A 6,326-nucleotide genomic window follows, 5' to 3' on the forward strand; every position below is an offset into this window, starting at 1 on the left:
AGGAGATCAACTCTGGGATTTCTTTGGAAGGAGTGATGCTAAAGCTGAAGCTCCAGTACTTTAGCCACCTGATGCGAAGAGCTGACTCACTGGAAAAGACTCTGATGCTGGGAGAGATTGGGGGCAGGAGGAGAAGGGGACGACCCAGGATGAGATGGCTGGATGGCATCACTGACTCAATGGACGTGAGTCTGAGTGAACTCCGGGAGATGGTGATGGACAGGGAGGCCTGGCGTGCTGCGATTCATGGGGTCGCAAAGAGTCGGACACGACTGAGCAACTGAACTGAACTGAACCCTCTCTCGCAGATTCATGTTGCACATCGATGTAGTAAAAGTTCTGAGGAGTCTGACAATAAAGCAGCTGTAATTAGCTTTATTTAACTCACTGTTTCCTGGATCTGTTTGACAGACCCCTTTGCTGTGAAGACCCCTTTTTGGGCCGAAGCATGGTCATCCTCTGCCTCCCTGCCGGGTGGTCACTGTATGGGCTGCCCACACCTCCCTAGGGACCCCCAGAGCGCCTGGACATGGGGACTGCGTATCCTACCTCCTCTCCCTGCGCCTGATTCCCACCCCATGGCCTGGCACTTGGGAGTTTGCAGCGAGAGCTTTGGCATTGTCCACGTTTGTTTCCAGTTTAGCTGCTGCTGATCCGCTGTTTCATTCCTCCTTCTTTAAGTGCTGCTGTTGCTGTTTATGACTATGCTGTGCCCAACCGTTTGCGACCCCATGGACTGGAGCCCACCAGGCTGCTCCGCCCATGGGATTTCCCAGGCAAGAATACTGGGTGGATTGCCATTTCCTTCTGCACTTCTTTAAACGGTGTTTATTGTAAGAAATGAGCACTCAGTCAACCCCAGCACTGTCATTTATCTACCTTCAATAAGGGATTAATCACCGATGGGCCATGAGCCAGGTGCATCAGCTGGCCTTCCTGATGTTTCGGTGTGATGAGCCCAGCACTTTCCCACCTGGACCTTGGCCTGTGCTGGCCACTGGCCTGGCTCTGCCTCAACACCTTCCCCGCTTCCTCACTGAGCAGCTCCTTTGGGACTCAGCGTAAATGCCATTTCATTAGGGAGAACTTCCCCGATCCCATCATCTGTGTTAACTCCATCACACACTTTCATGGACATTTCTTGCCTCCTGTCATAGATCCTGATTAGGTATTCATTTGTTCAATCTCTCTAGATACTAGACTATAAAGTCCTTGAGGGCAGAGATCTAGTTGGTTTTGTTCAGTATGGTATACTCAGCACAGTGTCTGGTGCATAGTAGGCCAACACATGTTTGTTTAGTGAATGAATTTTAACTTGATATTTCTTAGACCACTCAGCCAATACCCTGGTATGTAGCATGTAGTGTGCGTCCATACCCAGTCATGTCTGACTCTTTGTGACCCCATGGACTATATATAGCCTGCCAGGCTCCTCTGTCCATGGAATTTCCCAGGAAAGAATAGTCGAGTGGGTTGCCACTTCCTACTCCAGGGGATCTTCCCGACCAAGGGACTGAATCACTGTCTCTCACCTCCTACACTCGCAGGCAGATTCTTTACCACTAGGGCTGCCTGGGAAGCCCTTGGTATGCCACACCTTAAATTAGCTCATCTAATTTTCCTGGGGCTTCTGTAATAGCTCAGCAGTAAAGAATGCAATGCAGGAGACGCGGGTTTGATACTTGGGTCAGGAAGATCTCCTGGAGAAGGGAATGGCAACCCACTCCAGTGTCCTTGCCTGGGAAATCCCATGGACAGAGGAGCCTGGCAAGCCACAGCGCATGGGGTGGCAAAAGAGTCAGACATGACTTAGCAACTCAACAACTTTCCCATCTGTAAAATGGGTAACAAAAAAGGAAAGAAATTGATTTAGGTCCATAAATCCTGAAATCTCAGGTGGCATAATACACATAAACCCAATCAGTAGGTTGGGGTTGAGGAAGGGGGTGCTCTGCTCCATGTAGTAATCCAGGGACCCAGGGGCTGCATCTCTGCTGTTTTCAATGACCAGCTTCCAAGTTGTTTTGGGAGTTGACATCCAGTTGGCAGATGGGAGACATGGAGGAGGCTGAGGGGTGTGTTTTTAAGGGCCAGGCCTGGAAATGAAGCATTTCACATCCATCCATGTTTACTTGGCCAAAACCTAGTCACATGGCTGCATTCAACAGCAAGGGAATCTGGGAAATATAGCTAGGTGCCCAAGATTCAAAGGAAAATGAGTTCAGTGAAAAGCTAGACTGCCACAGAAACTAGTACATTGAGCAGATTTAGAATAGGGTTAGCAAACTACAACCTATGGGCCAATCACTGTCCACCCCCATGTTATTATAAATAAAGTTTTATTGGAGCACAGTCATACTCCTTTGTGTATTGTCTATAGCTCCTTTGTGCTACAACAACAGAGCTAAGGAGTTGCAACAGAGTCCGCATGGCCTGGAAAGAGCTGAGACGACCAGGATTATTACTATTACTCTTACTATTTGCAGTTTGTTCTTAGTAGCAATTGCTGAAGGGTACAAATTTGCTTGTTTCCTGCTTTGAAAGAGTATTTGCAATCTACTGTCAGACTTGACACTTTTCCTTATGGCCCAGGGCACAGATATCATAAATAGAACTTGTGGAGAAATCCTTCTAAATCAGAGATTGACAGACTTTTTCTGTAAGAGACCAGATAGTAAATATTTTCAGCACATTGAAAGTTGACCCAGCAGCCATCTGCCAGTGAGGGTGACAGAATGGGGATGCCTTGCGATGCCACCAAGGGCCAGACAGTGGCCGCTTGTGTCCTGGACACCCCAGCATGCTGTCGTCTCCAGGAAACGTGGAAGGAACTCTGAAATGACTGGGCTTAAGTTTCTGCCACTAGGCAGAATGGAAACAATGGAGAGATGAAGTCAGATATAAAGGAAAAACCAGCAAACATTTCTTGCACACCTGTCTGGCCTAAGACTGTACACAGACATTACCCTTAATAAATATGTGTTTAGTGCACCTGTGGCTGATTCATGTCAATGTATGGCAAAAACCATCACAGTATTGTAATTATCCTCCAATTAAAATAAATTAATTTTAAAAATAAATAAATACATGTTAAGTGGGACCATTGAACAGAATTTAATGCCAGAGACACAGCATCAAGGGACGGGCAGACCCCAACACCCGCAGCCCCTCTGCCTCTCCCCGGAGGCTTTGAAGCCCCTGAAACTGTGCTTTGGAAAAGTTCAGTCCGAGGGAAAACTCCTGGAGGGGTTCTGAGTCATTCTTTTGATATTGCCCCTTGCCCCATGTTGCCAGCCCTGCTCACCTACACCCACATCCAGGGGTCCCACACTCCTATTCTCTGACCGCCCCCCACCCCAAACAGCTCATCCAGCATCCAGCAGGAGGAGAACCTGGAGAATCAGCAGGGCCTCCCTGCAAGCCCATTAAGCCGAGTGGAGTAAGCCCTGAGCTGGAGGCGGGGAGGAGCCCGGATGCCTCGGGTTTGCCATCCTCATGCTTCCTCCCTGATGAATTATTCATGTCCACAGCCAGGCAGCAGATCAATAATGCAGAAGGAGAAACCCTGGCAGGGCCCGGCTTCTAGCTGACCAGCCCTGCCCTGCAGCTCCAGGGAGGGACCCTCCAGCAACGGGGCAAGGTGGGTAGGCTGGTGGGGGAGGCCATTCAGCTATGCCCGAGGCCTCAGAAACCCAACTGTTTTCAGGGCTCCAGGCTGGGATTGGGCAGCAAATAAAGCAGGAAGGGGGGAACTTCCACAATTTCCACACATCCTCTGCCTGCAGTGGGCCCATCTGATTATTCGTACAGGGGAACCACGTGTACCTGGGCCAACCTCGGGAATAGGAATTTCTGCCACAGCCCAGGGGTGCAAGAGGCACCACAGCTTCTCAAAATCCCTTCCTCATGCTTCCTGCAGGGTATTCATTTTGACTGCGAATAGAAGTTTCCATCAAAGCAGATTTAAAACACCTGCTTGTCTCCTCCAGCTCTGTGCAGGTTCCAGCAGGTGTGTGGGGTAGGGGTGGGGTGACAGGCTGGGGAGGGGAGTAGGGAATTGTGCTTTTGGGGCACACTCACCAACCACACACATACCCATACCCACACTGGGCACATTTTCCACGCTGCAGGCTCACGGGCAAATTTAACAGAGCAAAGGGCTCGGGTGCCCACAGCCCAGAAAGCCAAACTCTGACAGCGGGAGTTTGCAGCGAAGTCAAGGTTTATTGCTTCCCAGGTGGCTCAGTGGTAAAGAATCCACCTGCCCATGCAAGAGACGTGGGCTCAGTCCCTGAGTTGAGAAGATCCCCTGGAGGAGGAAATGGCAACCCACTCCAGGATTCTTGCCTGGAAATTTCTATGGACAGAGAGGCCTGGTGGGCATCAGTCCTTGGGCTCACAAAGAGTCCGACCCGATTGAGCACCCAGCCAAGGAGTGGGAGACAAGCCTCAGATCCACTCCAGTTTGGTCGTTGACTTCGTAGTTTTGTTTTGAAAGGGGAAGAACAAACTGGCTGGGGTTAATCATTGTCTTGTGACATTCCTTAATCACAGTTGCAGGAGTCGGCATGTCTCTAGTTTATGATTCTCAAGCCAGGCGATCCGTGGCTCGGGGGTTGGTGAGCTCTTCTTGCCCTGGAGAAACAGCCTGAGTCTACAGGTTAATGATAAGCTCTGCTGCTGCTGCTAAGTCGCTTCAATCGTGTCCGACTCTGTGCGACCCCATAGACGGCAGCCCACGAGGCTCCCCCGTCCCTGAGATTCTCCAGGCAAGAACACTGGAGTGGGTTGCCATTTCCTTCTCCAAATGATAAGCTCTACACCACCAATTTTAGTACATTTGCGTTGATATCTGCAAACAGCAGTCTGAGTCATCTGATTACTGGCCGATTTATGTTCGGTTAGCTCGGGACTCAGGTCAGAGGGTCAAGAAATGAAAAAGGTTTTGGGGAGACAGTGATCATAAATTCAGTAAGGGAATTCGGTTTAAGAGGGGACTCACTTCACAAATACTCTGGGAAGCAGAGTGAAGACCTTTTTTGCTATGAGACCCCCCCTAACTTATCAGGGGGTTCTCTCAATGTCCTTCTCTTGGCTTCTCAGTATTGCCTAGATTTTCTCCATCGGTTTCAATAGATTTTTGAAAGAAAGGAATGAAAATGGAAATTCCCTGGCAGCCTAATGGTTAGATCTCTGTAGTCTCACTACTAAGGGCCTGAGTTCAATTCCTGGTCAGGGAACTAAGATCCTGCAAGCCAAAGGAAAGGAAAACAATTTATTATTTTTAGAGGGAATATAAAAGACCACCCCACCAGAAGATACTGCCACGGGGTAGACTGCAGCCAAGCTGACCCACTTGACCCGGCTTCAGGCGTCTAACCCTCAGCGTCCTCAACTTCAGCAAACATGAACCCCTGGGGATCTTGTGAAAGGGCAGAGATTCCGGTCAGGGTGTGGTCGCAGCGTCTGCATCTCTGACCACTCCTGGTGATGCCCATTAACGCTGAGTGGTGAGGCTTGAGAGCCCTGTGGCTCCCACCTCAGATGACTACTGCGGTCACCTGGAAAGCTTTAACAACTCCGAAGTTCAGGCCACACCCCAGACCACTTAAACCTGATTCACTGGGAATGGAAGCCAGGCACCAACGCCACCCAAGCTCCCGGGTGATTCCAGTGAACTGTCTGGCTTTAGAAGCTCACTCATAGACCTTCTCAGCTCACCCTGTTACCTGGAGACTGGGGACCAGAAAGGCTGTGGGTGAAAAGGCGACTCGGCCAGGGAGTGAAGGTTTAAGGCCTGAGCTAGCGAGCTCTCCTGGGCAGGTGGGGTGGTCTCCGGCAGTGGGTCCGTGAGAGGAAGGTCAGGCTGGGGCTGGAGGGGAGCAGGGTCTCCAAGGCTAGCCTGGGTGCCCTTCTAGATTCTAGGTGCTCTTCCAGCTGCAGCGTTGCCCATCTATGTCCAGCCCTTGTGGTTCACCAGGACACACTGAACCTCCGCCAGCCCTGCGGGGGTGCAGAGCACAGCACCAGCCTGTTCACAGGTGATGAGTCCAGGTTCAGAGAGGACACAGCCGTCTGCGACCTGAGGCCTTCTGCATTCTGCATTGCGGAAGCTGCAGCTTTTCCCTTGCTGAATCTCAGACACGTGTCCCCATCCATTTTAAAGTTTCTAAAGCTGGGTAGTGTCTGAAAAACTGATGGCCATAAAGACTTTCAGATCACCAAGCCAGGCAGTAAAGTGACACACGGCACCACATGGAGAAGGTATCTGGATACCTGCGTGTGATTAAATGGGCAGCCGTTCACTGGTGGCATTTCATCCGAAT

This window comes from Ovis aries, chromosome 11 (assembly GCF_016772045.2).
Source record: "Ovis aries strain OAR_USU_Benz2616 breed Rambouillet chromosome 11, ARS-UI_Ramb_v3.0, whole genome shotgun sequence".
NCBI lineage: Eukaryota > Metazoa > Chordata > Mammalia > Artiodactyla > Bovidae > Ovis > Ovis aries.